Genomic DNA, 16,514 nt, shown 5'->3' with positions numbered 1-16,514 from the left:
GTGGGTTTGGCACGTTTATGAAAAGCTCTGGTCTGATGAAGACCCATACTCACCGGAATATGTTCCGGCCATTGCTCTGGAACCAGCGGAACAAATCCAGAAACATTCAATAACGTTCTATGGGACCATGATATCTTTCTACTGTTCAATACTGTGCTAAACTAATGCAGCATCGTCATGGAATTGTGACTGACTTGCGGTTATTTTTCTCATTGACATTAAATGTAATCGCAAGTCAGTCCCACTCAGATTTTGGCCATAAAATAAAAATTTCACGATATTTATCCAATATTATTTTGTAAACAGAGATGCATTCTATCACATTGCACGTTTATTTTTAAATTTATCCTTCCAAAATAAGTGTAAAATCAGAAGACTTGTAAAATCTTTGAACTCCGATTTCTCATTTCCAGTTTTTTACAGATAGGACTGACTTGCGATTATGGGCAGTACAAGTGTTTAATAATTGTTCATCGATTTTAACAAGACATCAAACAGTTATTATTTTTTATCTTAGTGTATACCCCCCTTAAGAAAAAAAAAACAACAACTTGAATAAAGCATTTAAAAATTGAAGAAACAGTGACGAGAGTGCCAGTCATCGGACTGACATTGTTTGTTCGTGAATAACTAAGAGGAAGAGGAGACAATAGGGAGACTTTTATGAACTAATTTTCTGTTCGCCCAACCAGCGCCTGATTGGTCGGGCGAACAGATAGAAATGCGAGAATTTTCAAACAGTGAATCTATTTCCTTGTCTTTTGACAGTCAGCTATGTCACCCAATGAAATAGTTTATGCACGATCATTTCCGCGAGAGAAGAAGAACACGTCACAGACAAAAATAAGCCAGTTGTCTCCTCTTCCTCTTAGGTGAATAATGACATGTTTGGCAACCTGATTAAATTGACAGTTCAAATGTTTAGTTTTGAAGCAACAACACAAGTAGCAGTAGAACCCAAACCAAGAGACGATGATCCAGGGGCACTCCAGTAGGACATGCTGATACCGGACAAACTGGTCAGACCAGAAGTTGGTGATCAAGTTCCTTAGACCGCTCAACAAAGACAACAGGGCCTGTTCATAAACTACGTAGACAGTTTTTTGGGATTCTTGACCCCCCTCTCCCCCTGCGTAGACAATTGTCCATACAAAAAATTAAAATTTTTATGGGCCGTGGATAATTGTCAACCCCCCCCCCCCCCCTAAACTGTCTACGTTGTTTATGGACAGCCCCACATCGAAACACATCTGATGGCATTCAAAATTTACAACCGCGGGCTGTCGCAAGCTTCTGCTGATGTTTCAATCAATTCAAGATTTTTGACAATGAAGTTGACGAAAGCGTGAAGCTGGTCATCGATCAGCACGGGAGAAGTTCTTCCGGGGTTCTAAATTGGCCGCGGAGACGATTGCTGCTTGACAACGGTCCCGGATAACGCGGAAGCACGGTTAGAGGTGGTCGAAATCCTGTACCAAATTGCGCCGAAAGTGATCCTATTGCTAATTTAAGAAGGTCGGAAGCGAATCAATCTACGAAAAAAAAAATTTCGTCTCTTGCATCTAAATTCATCTACTCGCATCCCTCTCCACCTTTTTGCAGGAAATCTTCAAAATCTTCATCAATCTTCTTTCTATCTTCTACGCGTGCGAGCATCTCACAACAGCAATCTTCGATAGAGTCGCCCCTTTTGGGAAATTCACGGTTGCAATTTTACGAATCCAAAAATTAGTTTGACACTTGCGCTGCGCAGGCGCAGAGATAGTACAGTGGTGCCAGTAACATGTGTGCCAAACAGTGCAATTGAATTGATGAATTTACGTTACGATCGACCAGCAGATGGAAATGATGTGAAAATAATAATGACGCTTTGCTACCTGTCAAATGGTATCGAATATTTTTTAGTAAATCATCACTTTTGTGATTTTGGATTTCAAACCTAGGTGTCGCATGCACTGGTGCAGTTTCGCGTAAATTCATCAATACGCCCAACTGTGTTTATGACACACTGTGCGGAGTGACCAACCCCTTGCTCAAATGGGAATGATTGACCGTAACAAGCAAATTGGAGAAGGTCGAGCATTAAATTCAATTCTTTCTTTTGCTCTACGTCCAATTCACACTGCGTTCGATGAAAATTCCAACGTTTCCTGCGAACAACATATGAAAATTTAAAACATTTTTCGATAATCCGTTCCTAATTTAATTCAAACACTTCGGCTATACTAGAAGCCACAGTAGCTCCTTTTCTTCCACTGACGTGTGTCGATAAAGATAGGAAAATTATGGAAAGCGTTTTTCAAGGCAACCAGCAGCCTAGCCCTAGCTTTCAGCCGTTAAACACAATTTTCCCCAACGAAATTTGCTTAGGCAGGATCCTAATCGGGCTCGGTTCGTTCGCTCGGCGGCGTGGTGGCACGTTCACTCCAAAGTCAGTCAGTCTCTAGCAACCTAATATATTATCCACTCTATGCATCGCCGGCGTCGTTCGTTACATATAGGACATGGGATGGAACGGACGAACCCCCGCGCGTCGTCGTCGTCGCTCTCGTAGTGTCGTAGTAGGCCCTGAAGAGTGGCTGCTGCTGTGTGGTGCGATATCTTCCGAGCGGTTGTTGAAGAGCACCCAGCATGTCGTTCGTTGTAGCAAAGCAAGCCATGCCTTCTACTATGTCGTTCCCTGAAGGTAGGTAGAGATGTATCAGACAGGACCTAGCAGATGAGCGCCTCGGCGGCTGCTCTTGGACGCTTCTTGTGAATAGCATTAGCCACGGTTAACTATTTAAGACGGACGGGGTACTTGATCATGAATTCTTAAGTAGGTTTTGAAACGCTGATGGCACTGCTGGTGCTGCTGCTGCTGGTGTGTCATCGAGCGAGTGTCACACCATCATTGTCATATGGGTCTAGGACCCGTCCCTTTTTTTTCGAGCTTACTATAGTATGGTGATGGGAGTTCAAAAAGTTGGTGTTTTCCCAGAAGAAAACGGCAAAAATGTGCTCGGTAATGTGCACCAGAGGCGTCATCGCCAGCGAGAGTGTTTTACCTACGTCGTCCTAAATAGGAATGGGGTATGGCCATTCTATACTTCAAAGGTCTTGTAGAGCTTTTGGCGAGCGGGCGGGAAATAAAGGAAACGAACGGACATTGTAGGGTAGGGTGGGTCAAGTTTGGATGGTGGATCATAACCGCCTGCTGACCACTGCTCTTTCGATATGTATTGAAGTCTCCAACAGCTGTGCCAAATTTGAACGAATTTGGTTGTAATTTGTATGGGCAATGGAACGAAACTATTCATTTGCTTGTCGAAAATTTAAAAATAGCCTAATTTTGACCAAACCTGGGACTGGGAGCGATTCAAAAGAACTTTGTCGAAGACCGCAAATCGGATCGACTTCTGTATAAACCTTTTACTTTAGACCAACAAGCTTATGTATCCGCCTGTAAAGTCTGATTGGCCTAGTTTCCGGACACTTTATTTATTCTATAGCAGTGCCTCTAGTGGTCAGATTTGTAATTTTTTTGACAGCAAAGAAAATTGATCCCAACCCAACCCAAAAACCCAACGTTGTCAATTCGAAATATCGCGGAAAAGTTAAAAATTGCCGTTTCTACCGTGAGAGATGTTTTCAACCGGTTTTGTGATTGCAAGAGTGGGCCAGGGAGGTTCAATGCAAATGTCGTCCTGGAACTTTGGATCGGCAGCCTAACTGGAAGGTTTTGAGTTCGATCAAGAGAAACCCAGGACGTTTGGATCGGGATGTCACCAAAAATACAGTGACAGCCGTAGTACCGTCCGGAGGATCCGTCTTCGAGCAGGTTACCGTTCATCCCGTGGCTCCAAGCAACCGAACAGGACGATGCAGCAGAATATAGTGAATATATAGCCAGAACACGCGCCTGGAACTTGTACGACCGGGTTCTGACAATTAAGATGGATTTCAGGCAGGTTCCCAAACAAAAGTTTTATCTGGCCACAGCAAATTCAAGTTTGATGATCTAGCAAGGAACTTGCAGTTGCAAAATCAAAACCAAGCCAATTTCTTTTCAATGGTTTCGTTCCGTTTCCCATGCATTGTTCCATACAACATTCAAAATTCTCCAGCAAGTCCAGATCATAACAAAATTCGTTCAAATTTGGCACAGTTGTTGGGAAGTTGACCCACCCTATTGTAAGAAGGTGCGAGGGCCACTACAACGACGACGACGATGACGATGGTAGGGATAATGACTGCCAAAAGGCAATTACCGACCCGGGAAGCACCTGTCTTGCTTTGTGGGAGTTTTTAAGCCGGATTTGGGGATCGCAGAAACGAATGTTTGGAATGGGTTCCACTCTAGTTTGTGAAGTGAACGAGAGGTCAAACTTGCTTGTTTGGCATTCCTATGATTTGATGAACTTTGATCACTTTTAAAATACAATGTGAGGCAAACATTTGGTCAATTCTTCATTTATTGGCTTAAATAAGTAGTTCAAATTTTGGATTTCAAATTCAAATTAGAACAGAGTCTCTAATTCTCTGCATTCCATGTGCTGTAGATCCTAAGTACTTTGAACTTTGTACCTTTTTTATTCACTAAAGGTTGAATACGAAAAAATCCGAGCTTATAGTAAGACCATTGTTTCAGTCTTGCTTCTTACCATAGGCCATTGATCGAACTTTTCTCCGTACATGGCCCCTTTTTCTTCAGTATGTGCTTCACAATTGACCAGTATTCCTCAATTGACGCTAGTTGCAGAGTATTGGCCGAATTCATCTCCTTGGGAACCACTGTGACGCCATTTTCGCTGTACCACTATTTGGTGGAATATGAGTAGCGGAAGCTTGCCAAGTCCGGCCAAAATGCTGCTCCAGAAAAGGCAGTAGTCTCTTCCGGAGGCTGTCCTTCTGCTAAATTTGCTGGTTCATGATCCCAGAAGTAAAGATAGTTTCACTTTTCAGCCCACAACTTCAGGTTGCTTGACAGACAAGGAACTTTTTGAGGAATTTCGACTTCTTTTACATTCTTGCGGGGCACTATCCCGGTGAACCGAGGTGTAAAATTCCTGCCCGAGAATTTGATCGGAAACGGATAGACTGGGATTTTCGTTTCGAGCGTGCAGGATCGAATCGCGACGTTCTTGCTCCGGTGAAGCTATGATGTAAACAAATGAACTTATCCTGACAACCAATGCCTACTGTGATTCTATACACTCTTAGCTTAATTCAGTTAAATTTTGAAAAAAAAATATTAAAAAATGCCTTAAAGGCAGCGTTTTTTGTGTGTTCGGATTTGTCTAACCTTTAAATGCTCCCAGCAAATTTCGATTGGCAATTTCTAGTGAAATGTCCCGGTTCTTCCCCGATTTTTTTTACCGAAATTAGGGTAACTTTTACGCTGGTAAATAAATTTTGTTTCTGCGTTCGAAGCTAGGGGCAAGCCAGCTGTACTCAAAGTTAATATTTTTGCTCCAAGTAAAATTGAGTAACTCATAATTACTCAACAATGACCAAAGTAGTCTGGCCTTATATAGGTACACCAACAAATACAAATTACAGTGTGAATAAACATTATGGGTCAGAGGAGAAGGAGAATCTGAATTATTTTATTAATTTCTTGATACAAATCGCTATTTAATCAATTCAATTCATTGACAGCATGAAATCTAAGTGAAATCTAAGAACTTTGCTTTAAAGGGAAATATGGTAAAAATGCCATATCCGAAGATAGCCTAACATGAAAAATGTATCCGTATCATCCGGCAAGACGTGCTTTATGGGGCCTTCATGAGCTTGGCAAATCAGAGGTTCTGCATGTCTACAATTGCAAATTGCATCATTTCAAATAAGAATGAATAAGTTGAGAATTCAAAATGGATGAGAGCTTGATTTGGTTTTATGGAAACATAAAATTTTCATTATGGCTATACGATGACAATGTATTGCTTTTCTGTTAATCTCGGGTCGAACTTAGTGGCATGAAAATCATGACAACCAGCATTAGGTTTCTAGACTTCTCTGAATGCCCAAGTATTATTGCAGAATTATGAGGTTACTGCCTCAAAGTTCTGCATTAATTCTTGGGCATTCAGACACAAGTCAGTGAATACTATTACAAAGTAATAGTTGTAAATTTGATGCCTGTCGAAGATTCAAACTGTGGTTAATTTAACCAAATGTACTTCGACAAATTTATCATATTTTGAATCTGCAAATGCTATGGTTAACGTCGACCGATAACAGCCTGCACTAGATTCGGATGAAAACGGCTAACAAAGGATTGGCACGAAGCAGTAGGATGGTCATTGGGATCTATCAATGGATGGTTCTCCAGTGTAAACCACCATTCTCTTTATTTATACAGCTATTCCACTACGATACCCACATTCATCAGGATTCACCTTTCGACAATGGAAAGCTGCAGAATTTAGAAATATTGATCACCGTTGAACGGCTTTCTTTGACAGTTGGGGAATAAACACAACAAGGTTGCTGTGTTGCTGTGCATTGCATGTTGAGAAAAACGAGTTACTCAGAGTTGCTCAAAATTAACTCAAATATTACTCATGATCAAAAGCTGTCTTGCTCCCAGGTTCGAAGTCTTAAAAATGAGTATATGTTTTAACTGCCTTGAAAAATCGCTTAACCCATTATCCTCCAGTGATCTATTTCAGACAAGGGTTGGTCACTCCACACAGTTGGGCACACTCATTGGCACTGTTTAGCACCCATGTTTAGAAATGTGCATGATCTTTGAAGTTACTGGTAACACTGTTCTATATCTGCGCCTGTGTCAAATAATTGTTGTTGACATAGTTCAATTTTTAGATTGGAATAATTACAACCGCGAGTTCCACCATGGATTCCCCAAAACCTAAGTAGTTGGATTCCTCAGCAGCGCTCATACTAACACCGGTCCGAAGCAGTCATTTATGCTACTAGGACGATGGTGTTATTTTTTGCCCGCCTGATCATTCCCCTCCACGACGGCTGCTGTAGCTGCTGCTACACCGGTAAAAACTGTAAACAACGGTCATTCCTGTGTATCCCCGGTATCGGTATTCAGTGTGGCAACATCGGTGAACTAGGTGACAACGCTGAAGCAGCAGTAACAATTTAGTTGCATTATCCAGTGTCACCGTCTTAAAATCTGCCCGCTTCTTCTCTTGAATCAAGCGTCTGGTTCGCTGCCTGGGAACCATTGTTGATCCTCTACAACCAATTTCTATCCCCGGAAAAGCCTCTCCCGTTTCCAATTGATGACCGATGGCAAGCATCACGCTTTCGTCAATTTCATTGCCTAATAACATTCCAGAATGTTGCCCGTTCCTGCGCTTGCAACATCAGCAGCAGAGCGACTGTAGATTTAAAACTCAATCAACTGCGTTTCGATGTTGTCTTCGCAGCGGTCAAAAGAACTCGATCGCCTTCTCGAAGGAATCCTCCAGTCAAGCCACTTTGTCTGGTAACAACTTGTTCAGCTGGGGTGCCTCTCGATCATCGTCTTGGTTCGGATTCCACTTTTGGTGCTGTCCCTTCAAAATAAAACATTCCAACCAAGACCTTTTCAATCGTGGACAGTTTAGTTCGGAATTATCTCACTAGGTGGCTCTAGTGATTTTATAAATTTCATGTAAATGCAGGGTCGACATCTCGAGATCATTGCTAGATACAAAACTGCTGTTTTCTGTAATGTTGTTCATGAGGCTAAAACGTTTTGAATTTAGTACAGTTTAGTTCGGAATTCTTTCACTAGGCATCACTAGTGTTCTTATAAATTTCATGAACATGCAGAGTCAACATCTTGAGATCCTTGCTAGATTCAAAGTTGCTGTTTTCTTCAATGTTGTTCAGGATGCCAAGATTTTGATTTATGGACAGTTTAGATCGGAATCCTCTCACCAGGTGGAGCTAGTGTGCTTATGAATTTCGTATAAATGCTGGGTCGTTATCTCGAGATCTTTGCCAGATACAAAGTTGCTGTTTTCTGCATTGTTGTTCAGAAAGCCAATACCTTTTTAATTGTGGCCAGTTTAGTTCAGAATTATCTCGGTGGCTGGCACTAGTTTATTTTAAGATGTTTAACAATATCGTTTTAACAACAATATCTCAACAAGTTGTGCCTATTTATCAAATCCACCGGGTACGTATGGAAAGGTAAATTGATTTAGAAGTCACCTATAGTTGAATAGTTTAATTTTTTGACGTAGGATTACGTCTTTTGGCAACATATTAAGTAATGCTGAACTATTAGGGTGTTCAACACGGATGAGGCTGGTGAGCTGTATGTTGAGGCTCCCGACGAGCAACTGAATCCTATCAGTAGCGATGCGGCTTCTTCCTCCTTCTCCGGTGAATGGACGCTCATGTGGGCTGCAGCTCGCTGCTTTCGGGCAGCCTTTCTTTGTGTACTGAAGAACAATGTTCAACACCACGCGCCGAAAGCACTGCTGCTGCTGCTGATGACGACCGACCGGACACCACCATGCACGGTGATTGAATAAGCACCGTTCGGCGAGACCGGATGGAATTCGATTTTGAAATCTGTGTTAGGGAAAGCGCTTTTTGCAGGCAATCGGTGATAATTTTGATTTTTGTGTAACTTTCATTAATGACCTATTGAAAATTGATTAAGTGTTCGTTTGAGCAGATTTGTAGAAAAATCGATTGACTTGTTTAGAGTTAAAATCCATTCTCTATTGACAGAGATATAAGTGGTCAAAACCTGGCCACTTTCGTAACGTGGTCGATTTTGTTTTTTTTTAATTGCACCCCCAATATGTTGCCGAAAGACGTAATCCTACGTCAAAAAGTAAACCAAGTTTCATTTTTTAAATTTATCCAGGACTCGTGTTTTTAACGATAAAATCGAAATTAAGTTACCAATCATTTACTTTGAAAGTGGATTAGTGGACCTTCAAAGGTGTATCTAGAAGCAAGTTCCGTGCTAATGAAAACAGATATTGAAAGTTCATGTCTTGAGCAGAATAAAATCGTTGATTTTTTTTTTATTTTTTTTTTATTTATTATGATTGCGTGAATTGAAGAATCATGTTACCATGCTTCTGCGTTAATTTTCCTTCAGATATCACTGCTATGCTTAATATTGACATCTATCGGAAATTAAGCATTCACTTAATTCCGTTATTATTAACAGAGGGCAGCGCGGTCAAAACATGTATCTTCTTGTTCTTCCTCGCATTTCAAGCTTATTGCGTATGGCATATTAGCTTATTGCGTGCTCGCAGCTTAGTGTTCTAGATGCACTTCCACAGTTATTAATTGAGAGCTTTCGATGCCTGTACCATTTTTGCATTAGTATAATTGTGTGGCAAGTACAATCATACTTTATGCCCAGGGAAGTCGAGAAATTTTCCAACCCGAAAAATTCCTAGACCGGACCGGGAATCGAACCCAGCCACCTCCAGCATGGTCTTGCTTTGTAGCTGTGCCTTTACCGACTGAGCTAAGGGAGGTCGAAACATGTATGGTACTTCTATATATGCTGTTAGATAAGCATCCAAAGTTCCTCCTTTCTTACATATTCTACGACAAAAGTACTTGCCAAGCTCCGCCTCTGGATAGGAAATCTAATCGCAAATTTGTTCAGAGCTAGGTACTATATTTTGTAGTCTTTGATTCTTCAATTACACCACCTAAAGTGTACCTTGTGTCAAACCTCGACTGTAACCAAGAAATTTTCCTTCCTAATAATATTACTTTCATATAGGGTTAGAGAAACGTCATCAGATCACTGTGAAATATTTTTTTCTAACAATTGGTTTGGGACTGAAATCATAAATGCCATAAACAAGTCTTTATTGCTTAGTTTCATTTATTTACTTCGTACCTATACCAAATGATAAAGGAATCATTCCTCTTCCTGTTTATATTATTAGTTTTTTTAGATTGAGCTTTAATTCACGAGAAATCGGCAAATGACGTGTTTGTTTACAAAAGCAATTACGCCCTAATCTCGAAGTTCTTCGGATATACTGTTTTTAAGTAATTGTAGCTTGTTTAACGATAATATCCGGGAAAAAAGATCACGACCAAGTCTCTGACAGATTTATTTGGGTTGTCGTTCACTTTTTTTGACCTAAATCGAAAACGAGCTACCAGCGGAACAGCGCCATCTCTGTGGAAAATGGCCGAACGATATGATTCATTGGCAACATTTTGGTGAAATAGTGTTACAATATGTATCCAGTTCTTAGTGATACAATTTTGACCTATCTTTTAAGCAAACGTTTCTCAATCTATGGGTCGCGACGCACCGGTGGATCACGGCCTGCCCTCATTTAGGTCGCAGAGATTTAGACAGCATGTACCGTATGCGTGATAATTTTTGCACCATCGTACAAATAAGGTTCCCGTTTCCCCTGTGCACGTAACCTATAACTCATACCGTAGTAGGCTGTGTATAAAAGAAAATGATTTACTTAGTTTGACAGTTGCAGCATGACGAAGTGGCAGCGTATTCGTGATTTTTCCCACGCGCAAATGTCGCAAAAAGATATTTCAATCGCCGTGGGAGTGTCCCGGTGGACCGTCAAAAGGGTTTTAGACCGAGAAAAGAAAGAGAAACTATCCGCGAAGGTGGCCACAGGTCGTCCGAGGTCAGCTTGGGTTCCGAGGGTTATCGCTGCTATAAAAAGGAAGATTCGGGTGAATCCAGTGCGTTCAATAAGGAAAATGGCAAAGGAACACGGGATCAGTGACTTTACGGCACGGAAGATCGTAAAAGAAGATTGCGGGGCGAAGTCGAGGGAACGGAAAAAACCCACATGATTACCAACCGCATCCGGGAGCTACGAGTCGAACGATGCAAGAAAATCTTGAACTTCCTTAAGCGAAAAAATCCGGTAATCCTGTTCACCGAAGAGAGCATGCTTACCGTCGATCCCGTATCAAATTCCAGAACCGACCGCTATATTAGTTCTCTTCCGGTAAAAGACGTGGCCTACGAGCACAAGAACGTGTATCTGACCAAGCATCCTGCTAGCGTTATGGTGTTTGGTTTGGTGGCTTCCGATGGCAAAAAAATGGACCCGGTGTTCATTCCAGAAGGCGACAAGGTCAACACGGAGGTCTACATCGGGATTTTAAGTAAGTATGTTCTTTCGTGGATCAAAGAACAGTACGGTTCGAAGCCAAATGTTGTATTTCAACAAGATGGGGCTCCGTGCCACACCTCGAACTGCACTCAGAAGTGGTTGCAGGAACATCTTCCGTTCTGGGCGAAGGATATGTGGCCACCATCCACCCCCGATCTTAATCCGCTGGATTACTCAATATGGCACGTCATGAAGGCCAAGGCCTGTTCTAAACACCACCCTAGTACAGCAAGCATCAGATAAACGTTGACCCGTACCTAGAGATAAATGGATCCAGACTACATTATTAGAACCTGTCGTGCATTCCGGAAGCGTGTGGAGGCCGTAATTGCAGCAAGTGGAAACTCAATCGATGATTAACATAGTTCAAGACTCTGAGAAACATCCCCCTTTAAATTAATAAAAAAACACGAAAACGAAATTTTTGAGATTTTTTTTTAATTTTGACAATGCTCAATGGTGCAAACATTATCACGCAATAACCAATAAAAAAAAGTAACCGTTTCAAAATAATTAAGAATTTTTCAATGCCGTTTTGGAGAATAATGGGTTATTTGAGCGTTTTTAAGGATCTTTTAGCGTTTTTAGGGTTGTTCTATCATTTGATTTCAGGTCATTTGTGCGGCTTCATGGTCATTATGTAATATTATGTTGACTATTTTGACGTTTTAAGATTCTTATTAGCGTTGTCGTTTTCAAGATTAGTGTAAGAGTTGTTTTATTGTTTTTAATCCATTTTGATATTTATAAACTGTGTGGCTATTTTTGGTGTTCTGACGTTTTAAATGTAATTTTGGCGTTTCAAAGATTATGTTGAAAATTGTCTGGACGCTTTTAAAGGCCATTTCAGCATCATGATGCCATTTTTTCGATTAAAGCCATTTTGATGTAGGACTACGTCTTTGTTTTCTATACATGGTTACATTTTGCGAGTACGAGAAATGAACATGTAACGAAAAGTGGTCAGGTTTTGAACGATTATAACTTGGCTATTTCATGATACATTTCCAATACTTTTGCATCAATCGATCTGAATTTTCTCTGAGTATTGATTTCAATAAGAAAAACTATTGGTTTTCAACAACATACTTTGGAAAAAATAGTGAACGTCAAGCATCGCCTAAAAAATCATGTAAATCAAAGAATCAATCAATAACGAGCATGCATTCCTACACACAATTTATTTTGCTGAGATTCAGTAAAACAATCGCTGAGACTCAGCTAACAAATTAGATTTTTGCAGAGATCTCAGCTAACCAACAGATATTTTGCAGAGATATAAGCAAAAGTAAATGCCGAAGTATTCGGCTGTTGTTGATTTTACCGAGCTAGATTGATATACTGAACGAACCATTTTTGGCCATGACTGACTGCAGTCAACCACTATATAAGCGAGCGGTGTCGGTGTCGCGCTTATTCTTGCATTGGCTCGCGCGGCGATGGCGAACGGTGCCCCACTCTAGTTGGCTGCTTCTGGCATAGAACCGCGCGGCGAAGGGATCGCCTGAGCTCAACAACTCTACTGTACCACCAAAGAGGGAAAGAAGAAGTCTCGCTCGACTGCAGTTTCCCGTCGGTTGCATCCATAATGTGCTCAGCAAGGGCAACTACGGCGAGTCTGTTGGTACCTATGTCCCAGTCTACTTGATTGTTGAAATATGTGAGTTGCCAGGAAACGCCGGCGGAGACTACAAGAAGACATTATTCCACGTTGGCTGTTGGCTTTCCATCATTCCTTTAGTTAACGTTGGTCTCTGTTCCACAATCTACTGCCAGTCACCGACGGACATCGATTGCCATCCATTGACGGTAATCGAATGTGCAGCTGCGCACCTGCGTAGGATATCGCACCCATTTAAACACACATGGGCCGGGACCAACGGTTTTACTTCCCTTCCGAAGGAAAACGTGATGCCTCAGAAAAATCCCACTGACTTCGGCTGGGATTGAACCCAGACCCATTGGGGTGAGTTATGTTATAGCAAATTTTAACTTTTTTTTCTATTTCATGCGGGGGATAAAGGGGCAAGTACAAAGTCTACTAGTCTTCTCGAAGCATAGATCAAGATCTATGAATCTGTGAAAGATTATCTTGCCGCTCTTGTTTGAGTATGACAGTTTTATATGTTTTATAGTTTCTTCATATTTGTATTTGCTGAAAAAGTACTATAAAACATGATTTGAACTTTTTAACCAAGTATTCAATACAAATATAAGAAGAGAGCTGCAAGTCAATCCTTCACAGCATTTAATCTAAGGTTCAAGAGGACAAGAAAAATGCTCGAAAATGGCAAACCTCACAAATGTAATGGAACTTGTGAATCGCTTAACATTTTCAATAGTTCAATCTCAGAATTACTACTAGGATTTATGTGGTTTTGAAAATGTACATACATTTGAATGTTGAATTTGAGCAGTCTACAAAAGTTATCACAGATATAGGAAAATTGACAACACGTATGTGTGACATTATAGACAGCCATGATCTTTTTTTTTTACTTTTCTTATCCAAGATCTTCTCAGTTTTTGAGAGTTTGCAAGTTTTTGATAATTCTGAAATCTCGATGAATATATTAAGTTCTCAATTATATATAAAAAAAACTTTTTCTAAAGTCGGTTTTTATCGAAAAGTCCAAAATATTAACATAGAAGAGATCTTGTAATCTCAATCGTTGACTAAATCCTAACTTTATCCCTTAAAATAAAATTAAAAAAAAACTGAACCTCTGATCGGATTCAGGGTGGATCACAAAAGAGCGGCGAATACGTTTAGCCAAGTGGTGCCTGGCAACACTGCCAATTAAAACACAATGGACCGTATGAATAATGCTTTCCTCGCATGAAGAGCACGGAAGAGTTTACTTAGCTCCCTTTATCCATACGGCCGAATAGGCGTTGTTCGATTGTTTGGCTGTTTCGTACCAAACAATACAAATATAATGAAAATAAATGCATCAACAAAAATTTGTTAAAGTCGTTCGATAGTTTCTTTTTTTCTTAGGATGGAATTCAAGCAATTCACAACAATTTCAGTAAGTAGTACAAACTTACTCGCTCCATTTATAATAAGGATAAACAGAATGTATTTTCAATCCGTCATCGTCTGCAATCACAATAAAAAAAAACCCGAAAGAAGCAATCCAAAGCTTCCAACATGACATCGCCCAATAAAACTGCAGCTTCTCTCTCTCTCTCTCGTTCTCTCTTCTTCTTCTAAACCAGCCACTCACCGAGCGACACGGTGGAGACGCATGGTAGCTCAAAGAGCGTAAAAGAAAAACCAGGCGTTGTTTACCAACCATGATTTTCCGGAGCGCGAAACCCTACCCTGTATGACCGCGGCGACGACTCTCTTTCTCATCCATGCACCCGCTCTCTGATGAGCACTCTGCCTGCACTCCGAAGAAAAGCTTCTCTCTCGCTCGCAACAGAGTGCACCAGCAGTAGCAGCAGAGTTGTTGGGTAGTTCATAAACAGAATATTTTCGCTTTTGTCAAGTTCTCTTCCGTTTTCGGAGGAAAATATGTTGTTTTTGCTGCTGCTGTTGTTGTCGCACACACGGCGGCGCGGCAACAACGGCGGCGGCGGCGGCGGCCAGCAGCAGTGTGAAAATCCCGTCGTCACCAACTGCGCAGGCCCACCGTCCGGTGGCTGCGCACTGGCCCCTATTACTTGTACAAAAATAACAGTCAATATTAACATACAAACTCGGGGTCTGCTAGGATGATGAGGACAGAAAGACGGAGCGAGAGCGAGCGAATGAGTAAAAAAGAGAAAAATTGGGTCGTAATAATTTTACCCCACAAGAAAAGACGACAGGCCATCGGATCGGCACAGCCAGCCCCCCAGATGATGGTGAAGGGACCCGGGGATTCGAAAAGGGGTTTCGGGACGCATGGGTGTGGGGGCCGAATTGGGCAGGAGGGGAAACTCGTCTATCGAAGGAAGAAAATCTAAATTGATATTTGAGATCTGATTTTGGGATCTCCGCAAGCCATGGATTGATTTTCCGTTCCGGGAATCCCACTCCATCGGTGCAGATACCTGTAGAATTTCCATCGGGGAAAATTTGCCCGCATTCACCAGAGGAAAAATTAAATTGTCTAACATACCTTTGCTGATGGGTTCACGGCTGCTACAGTTTGCTGCTACTCCGGAGCCGATTTTTCTGCCACCTTGTGAATTTTCCACTTGAAATTTTCTTCTAACCCGAACTCAGTCGTCCACTGTCCTTTTTTTCCACCAGGGTCTTTTCACGGCACTCGCAATCGAAAAATACTCGGTTTTCCAGATATGGCGATTAGGGTTTCACCAGAAAAAAATTTCTCAAACACCTTGCACTTTGGTTTTTCCACAAAAGTAACAGAGGAGCCACTATTTTCCTCGGCTTGCTTGGATCTTTTTTCCCTCCCGAGAGCACAATAACTGTGTATCGCCTCTTCACCAGATATCACTACTGATAGATATTTGCACACTCATCCACATTCACCGTCAAATCGGGCGACGACGACGACGAAGAAGGCGACGTTCTCGGCGCTTTCTCTTTTTCTCACGGCCTCCTCTTCTGTTACTGACTCGCTGACTGACACACGGCTCTGGTGCTGGTGACTATCCTGTCCTGCTGCTGCTGCTGCTGCTGCTGGTGGTGGATTTCAGCGATTTGCAAACATATAGATATTTATGCACTTTTGCTTTCCGTTTTGATCGGAGGTACCCACCCACCAAGCACGCACTCACTCACGCCACTCTGACGGCTGACAGAAGGGAGGAAAGCAGAGTACTCAAGCACTCAGTGCTCATCAATCGAACGGAAAAAAGTGCACAATGTTCGTGAGTCTGACTGGTGGAAAACTGGTCGGAAAAGTACTCCTCTGACGGAGTCCGAGAGAAGGAGAGAGCAGAAAGAATATGAGCTCGCCATGATTCACGACTCACTTGGTGGGACACGCACGCACGTATCGCGCACGGAATGCACGGCTAAGCTGAAGATTTTGTTTAGCATAAAATTTGCACAAGTCAACAGATGGGCGCACGTGTACAATCATAACCTCGTCTTTTTGTTGTTTTACGGTTGGAAAATTTACAAAGATACAAAAGCATGCAGGCTAAAAAAAATGGGGAGTGAAACATTTATAAATGTGAAGATTAAAAATGAAAAGTAAGAAATCAAATTTAAAAACAAAAATACAGGATACAAAAATATACGTTTTTATTGCTTTCCAAATGCCTTGGAAATAGTAGGCTTTGGATTGCCGACGTCTTCAGAAGATCTGTTTATTTTTTTTTTTAAGATTTACAGTTTTATCGAACATTGCAAGCCTCCCAAATGTCTGAGTAAACAGTTGGAATTTTGGTGCCGTCTATGGGGCCATTCAATAATTACGCAAGCACTTTTTTCTGGGATTTTCAACTCCC

At 41.4% G+C, this 16,514-nt stretch overlaps 1 protein-coding gene across 9 annotated transcripts in view; it reads right to left on the bottom strand.

Annotated features, from left to right (window-relative positions):
* Nucleotides 1-16,514, bottom strand: part of CaMKII (Calcium/calmodulin-dependent protein kinase II) — a 173,516-nt gene that overhangs the window by 142,358 nt on the left and 14,644 nt on the right. For 3 of the 9 annotated variants that reach the window (XM_065219315.1, XM_065219324.1, XM_065219320.1), the window contains exon 2: nt 15,212-15,735. The gene's annotated coding sequence lies outside the window, so the exon portion shown is untranslated. Of the gene's footprint in view, nt 1-15,211; nt 15,739-16,514 lie in introns of all 9 variants that reach the window. The other 6 variants (XM_065219316.1, XM_065219319.1, XM_065219323.1 and 3 more) reach the window with 3 other exon arrangements.

The sequence above is a fragment of the Ochlerotatus camptorhynchus genome, unplaced genomic scaffold, assembly GCF_037179485.1.
Source record: "Ochlerotatus camptorhynchus isolate MF236.1 unplaced genomic scaffold, CSIRO-AGI_Acam_v1.1 ptg000102l, whole genome shotgun sequence".
NCBI classification, from domain to species: Eukaryota; Metazoa; Arthropoda; class Insecta; order Diptera; family Culicidae; genus Ochlerotatus; species Ochlerotatus camptorhynchus.
The sequence above is the reverse complement of the archived record's forward strand: the minus strand, read 5'-3'. Positions and strand labels throughout refer to the sequence as shown.